The 6,895-nt window shown below is 36.7% G+C and overlaps 1 long non-coding RNA gene across 1 annotated transcript in view; it reads left to right on the forward strand.

The window, feature by feature from the left end:
- The first annotated feature begins 4,464 nt into the window (after positions 1–4,464).
- The window catches only part of LOC136840316 (uncharacterized), a 315,086-nt gene continuing 312,655 nt past the window's right edge, over positions 4,465–6,895 (forward strand). The window contains exon 1 of the long non-coding RNA XR_010853583.1: positions 4,465–4,628. This is a non-coding gene — a long non-coding RNA (uncharacterized lncRNA). The remainder of the gene's footprint in view (positions 4,629–6,895) is intronic.

The raw sequence follows: 6,895 nt of genomic DNA on the forward strand, positions 1-6,895 counted from the left end.
ATTGTATTCTGTTCTGTAACCCTATCCAGTGTCTGAATTGAAAATGGAATGTGAGCATACTAGCTATATACCCTTGTCAGTAATAGGACAAGTAAGTTTTCCCGCATAATTGACTATAATAGCCTGCAAAAAGACTCACTTATGAGCAAATCCTTGGCTGGTACAAACATGGAATGAATAATTAGGTCTTATTAAATTTTCAAACTATGCAGGAATTTGAAGTTGCTGTTCTTGAATAAGGTCTGAGTTATTCCTAAAATTCAATACTTTAAAAATTGAAACTGGTGTTCCTTGAAGTATTTAATCTGGCAGTTTATAACATAAAATATCTAAAATTCATGGTATAAAAACTGAAACTGGTGTTCCTTGAAGTATTTAATCTGGCAATCCATAACATATCTAAAATTCATGGTATAAAAATTGAGATTGTTCGTTGTAGTGGCCATCAAGTTTTTCTCAATACTATCAGGTAACCATCATATCTATCGGGTAACCATCAGATAACTCTGTAATGATTACATAAATTTCAATGTCCTTTTATTGTGGTCATTAGTGGCTATCAATAGTTTCATAGTCTCTGTACTAGCAGATAGCCTTACTATACTGATTGGACAAGTTTCAGTAATCAGTAGTGTTTAGTGCATAGTTAACAGCCATCCCGAGAAATACTCTGTAGAACAGACTTTCGATTTGGTGTTAACTATTCTGAAACAACCTACTTTTCAAGTAAAAGCTAGTAAAACTAATTCGGTGATCATGGGCAGGTTGCTGATTGAATGTGAGAACAAACATTATTGATCTTGGAAACACTTTTCATGACATTAGCTTTGAATAGTATTTTTACTTTTTAGAATTTGTATCTTATTCAGATTTAGGAACTTAAAATCAGTTTTAGACGAATAATAAAAGTGAATATGGCAGAGAAAGAAGTCTGAAATTTTGCAATAGAGAAACTAGGACATAAGCGAAGTAATGAAACAATCAAACCGTAGGTTGAATTGGCTTTTCATTTGAGACAGGGTGATATATCCTGCTGTAAGGATGGTAGACTCAGAACTTTCATTGATGGAAGTGAATTGCTAGCTGAGAAAGGTTTAGAGAGAAGAAAAAAAACTTTAATTTTCCACAGCTGAATGAGTGATAAACATGGAGACGAACGGCCAGAATTGAGATAAAGGAAATTCCGTCAATGCTTTCTAACTTGGAGACTTTTTTTTTTTTTTTAATATATGTAATTGACAGAATAGGGTCTTTTAATGCAATGTGCTAAATAGGGAATTGAGGGAGAGACATTGTCAATGCTTTCCTTATGTAGAAAGTTATTTATAATATACGTAATGGGCAGAGTAGGGTCTTCTATTAATTACGTAATGGGCAGAACAAGGAAAGTCAAAATTTGGCAGTGAGAATAGTTTCGCATTTTGAGCGCAGTTTACCGATGCCACCAAAGATTAAATGTACAGAAGAAAGTTGCACCAATTTATATTCAGGATATGGGTACAGCATTAGATTATTGCAACAATGAATATAACTAGTTACACTACAACAGAACTGGAAAATTGAGTAAGAGGGTAGTAAATATAAAAAAAAAAAGGTAGAGAATGGGAAACTAATGGTCAGGGATTTTTGATAGGGTGAATAATCTAAGCATTAAAGAGTGCAGAAGACATCAACAATACAACAGAACAGGAATCATTGAGCAAGAGGCTAGTAAATATATCTAAAAAAATAGTATAAAGTTAACTTAAGAATGAGGAGGAATTTTTGGAGGTTAATAATTTAGGCATTCAAGAGTACAGCAGAAGACGATAAACAATAAATACTGCAGTAGTTACGTTACAACAGAAGTGGATATCATTGTATATTTAAAGTAAAGGATACTTTTAAGATATTTTAGATGCGAGGCCGAATAATCTAGGCTAAATGTAGAATCGCCTGGTATTAGGAGCGACTTAGGCTAGGGAACTACACACGTGCAGGCCACAAACTACTAAACTATTGCAGTTTATCAAAAGGACTTTAGGACAATTCTACAGAAAAGCTTCGTGGAATGAACGTAAAAAATGTGAATATCTCAAAGGACCTCTGCTGTTACGCATTTTATACATTAGTCAGTCAAGTTTTATCAAGACTTTTATAGAATTACACAAAAAGCTAGACTTAGTCGTTACCATTAACTACATTAATCAGATTTTATTAACTTTTGTAGAATTACACAAAGGTCTAGACTCAGTCGTTACCATTAACTACATTAATCAAATTTTATTAATAGACTTTTGAAGAATTACGCTATAGACTATATGTGGCTCTCGGGTTCCCGGCCTAAGTCTAGAATAGGAACCTTAGCACACGGAAGGTATAATTAATATACAGAAACTGATTGGTATTTGGAAAATACTCCTGGCCACGAGAAATTTAAAATGAATATGAAGTTGACGGTTAGGTGAAAACATCAAAGAAGGGAAAATGAACCTTAGATATCTAGAGAAACTAATGACTAGGAAAACTGTGAGTCCGAAAAATCTGGAAAGGGGAAAAAGTTAAAACATTTCAAACTACCAGTGGGCTGTTCATATGTTAATTGATTACACGCAGAGAAGCATTAAGTTAAGATCTGCCTAGCTATTATGATGGTTATTGTAAGAGCATATTGTGACGGATATGAGTGCTTTTAACTAATTCACTCAAGTTTATCTTGAGTAATCACAGTAAGTAGGTAAACAGCAATTTGTGTTATTAGGGTAAAGCCCTTGTATATTAGAAGCAAATAATTGGTTACAGAAGGGCCAAAATATGAGTTAAATTAATTTCCCAAATCATAGAATATTTATTATTATTTATGGACATTCAGGAGCAAAAATAGACGAAATTATCGAACAAAATCTATTATTTTCATGATTGTTGATAGTTTTTAGTAAGGATTTTAATTGCTTTATTTCTGGCAGACCCCGTAGGGGTGCACTGTCGGCATTACTTAAGGTTCTATACAGAGTCCCTTCGGCTCCTAGCTGCAACCTCTTTCGTTCCTTTTATTGTACCTCCTTTCATATTCTCTTCCATCTTACTTCCCACCCTCTCCTGACAATTGATTCATAGTGCAACTGCTTTGAGGTTTTCCACCTGTTAAACCTTTCAGACCTTTTACTGTTAAATTTCCGTTTCAGCACTGAATGATCTCATAAGTCCCAGTGCTTGGCCTTTGGCCTAAATTCTATATTCAGTTCAGTTCAGCATTAGTAACCTGACAAAATGGAATGATATTGACAGACTTGGAACCACTTTAAAATTAAGAAAAGTCAGGGTGTGTGTGTGTGTGTGTGTGTGTGTGTGTGTGAGAGAGAGAGAGAGAGAGAGAGAGAGAGAGAGAGAGAGAGAGAGAATGGGGTGGAGTTGGGGGACGAGAGAGAGAGTTAAATAAAAGACTAAGAGGCATGATATGAGGCCACTTGTATGAGAGAGAGAGAGAGAGAGAGAGAGAGAGAGGTGAGGGAGAGAGAGAAAGAGCTGAAACAGAGAACAAATGGAAACCTGAGAGTCATGATGTGAAACTGAAAGAGAAGAGAGAGAGAGAAAAGAGAGAGAGAGAGAGAGAGAATTCTTCCTTCAAATAGAAACCTGAGAGTCATGATGTGAAGCCACTTCTCTGAGAGAGAGAGAGAGAGAGAGAGAGAGAGAGAGAAGAGAGAATCAAATGGCCTAAAACCTAAGAGTCATGATGTAAGCAGTTCATAAGAGAGAAGAAAGATTGAGAAACATATTCTCTCTCTCTCTCTCTCTCTCTCTCTCTCTCTCTCTCTCTCTCTAGAATCTCTATGTTTAGACAACTAACATTTACTTCTCTCTTATGAACTGCATTAAAATACATATCGTATTAGGCCTCTTGTTTCTATTTGAGAGAGAGAGAGAGAGAGAGAGAGAGAGAGAGAGAGAGAGAGAGAGAGAGAGAGAGAGAGAGAATTATCAAATAGAAAACTGCCTCAAGAGACATGATTTTATTTAACTTCTCTCTCGAGAGAGAGAGAAGAAAGGAATTGAAATTCACTCTGAAAGCGAAGGAATCTCTCTCTCAGATCTCTCTCTCTTTCCGTGGCCTTTTCTTTTAGTAAGTTTTTTATTTGATAAGTTTAAAGGAAGTTTTACGTTCGTGTTTCAGCTCTCTCTCTCTCTATCTCTATCTCTATATCTCTCTATCTATATATCTCTCTCTATATATATATCATATATATCACATCATGACTTTTAGTAATATATTTATATTTGATAATATATATCTATATATATATATATATATATATATATATATATATATATATATATATAGAGAGAGAGAGAGAGAGAGAGAGAGAGAGATTCATAATTGTGTGTATATACGTATTCCGTTTTTATATTTCATCCCAATATTAATTTCCCCCTGATGACATTTATATATATATTTTTAATAGATTTCTTGTATATTCCAGATCCCTGACGTGAAGTACGAAGTATTCTTTGACAGACTGCCTGTCTTCCACTCCGGGAATCACGTCCGTCTTCCTCTCCACGAATCACGGCTTCTGTAACGAATCATTGAAAATGATTAGTGAAAAGTGAATCTGCAGGAGGTCATTCCAGTGGCTATATTATTCAAGGTTTGTTTTCATCAACAGCTTTCTATTAGTTTTCTGTAGAGGATAACTATTGTAGGGTGGCGTTTTATCTGTTCCTGTCTGGACTTTTTTCTGTCTGGACTTTTTCTGTCTGCACTTTTTTCTGTTTGGACTTTTTCCTGTCTGGACTTTTTCCTGTCTGGAGTTTTTCTGTCTGGACTTTTTCCTGTCTGGACTTTTTCCTGTCTGGACTTTTTCCTGTCGACTTTTTCCTGTCTGGACTTTTTCCTGTCTGGACTTTTTCCCGTCTGGACTTTTTCCTGTCTGCACTTTTTTCTGTCTGCACTTTTTTCTGTCTGGACTTTTTCCTGTCTGGACTTTTTTCTGTCTTCACTTTTTTTGTCTGTATTTTTTCTGTCTGTACTCTTTTCTCTCGTCACCCTTTTCTGTCTTCACTTTTTTCTGTCTGCACTTTTTCTCTTTGCACTTTTTTCTATACGCACTTTTTCTGTCTGTACTTTTTCTGTCGTCACTCTTTTCTGTCTTCACTTTTTTCTGTCTGTATTTTTCTGTCTGCACTTTTTTCTGTCTGCACTTTTTTCTGCCTGCACTTTTTTCTGCCTGCACTTTTTCCTGTCCGCACTTTTTCTCCCCGCCCTCTTATCTTCAAAAGCTACTGAGGAGGCTAGAGGGCTGCAAATTGGTATGTTGATCATCCACCCTCCAATCATCAAACATACCAAATTGCAGCCCTCTAAGCCTCCTCAGTAGTTTTTATCTGATTTAAGGTTAAAGTTAGCCATAATCGTCCCTCTGGCAACGATATAGGACAGGCTCATACAGCATTATACCGAGACCACCGAAAGATAGATCTATTTTCGGTGGCCTTGATTATACGCCGTGCAGAAAACTCGATTGCGCCGAAGTTCCTTGCTTTTGAACCTGGTCCTGTCATGACTGGTTCCACTTATAACTATAGGACACAAGCAGAGGTTTATTTTTTTATTTTTCCTCGACACTATTATTTTATTTATCTGTTTTTATCATCAGGTTTCTCTTCAGTTTATTCTTGATTATCATTTAGTGGGTGGGGACAGGACAGAGTGATGAGGGTTCCAAATTATATATAATATATAATATATATATATATATATATATATATATATATAAATTATATATATATATATATATATATATATATATATATATATATATATATATATATATATATATATATATATGATTGCTGTGTCCATTTTGAATCTACCCATTTTGAGAGAGAGAGAGAGAGAGAGAGAGAGAGAGAGAGAGAGAGAGCATTAATTCAGTACAAGTTTTTGCAGGTCAGTTTTCCACATTCTCTCTCTCTCTCTCTCTCTCTCTCTCTCTCTCTCTCTCTCTCTCTCTCTCTCTCTCTCTCTCTCTTATTAGCGACTCACGAACTCATTTTCGGCGATGATCATAAACCTCCTTTGGATTGGATGATATATTAATCCTCCGGTGAAACGTTTAGGTGTCAAACTTATTTCCCAAACACTTTCCCAAACGTACATACATCCATACATACATACATACATACATAACATATACATACATATATACATAACCCACAGCATAGCAACACGAAAACATCCTCTATAAGACCGCCAGAAGCCATGATTCTCCATAGCAGTTAATGTCCCACATTTACCCGAACAAGCGATTAAAAGCTTCGCATCCGCATATTTTCCCCATAAAACTTCGCTTCCTCCTTCCATTTGTATGGAAATGAGGTGGAAGGAACCCACAGATCTTTTAGGGAGTGTGGGGAGGATTTGGGGTTGGATTAGGGTTTCAGGGGTTGAGAGAACTCAAAGGGGACCATCTCCCTCCCTACTTTGTGGGTTCAAGGGATTTCAAAGGGATGAGTCAATTTGGGGAGATCTGGGGTGAGTAAATTTGGGAAAATGAGGTGGAAGGAACCCACAGACCTTTTAGGGGGTGTGGGGAGGATTAGGGGTTGGATTAGGGTTTCAGGGGTTGAGAGAACTCAAAGGGGACCATTTCCCTCCCTACTTTGTAGGTTCAAGGGATTTCAGAGGAAGTTCATGAATCGGTTCAGGATCTGACAGGCCAGCCCAGGTATGAGTCAATTTGGGTAGAGATCTGGGGTGGGTCAATCTGGGGAGACCCCCCCTCCCCCGCTGAGAGGCATAAGTTCCGTGACGTCATCAGGTACCCCATCCAGCAGTCGGCCTAAGGAATGCTCATTTTATCATCTCTGTAGATTGTGTTCTGTAGTCCTGAGTTCTCAAAGAAAGTGATGAAAA

Source organism: Macrobrachium rosenbergii, chromosome 7, assembly GCF_040412425.1.
Source record: "Macrobrachium rosenbergii isolate ZJJX-2024 chromosome 7, ASM4041242v1, whole genome shotgun sequence".
Lineage (NCBI taxonomy): Eukaryota > Metazoa > Arthropoda > Malacostraca > Decapoda > Palaemonidae > Macrobrachium > Macrobrachium rosenbergii.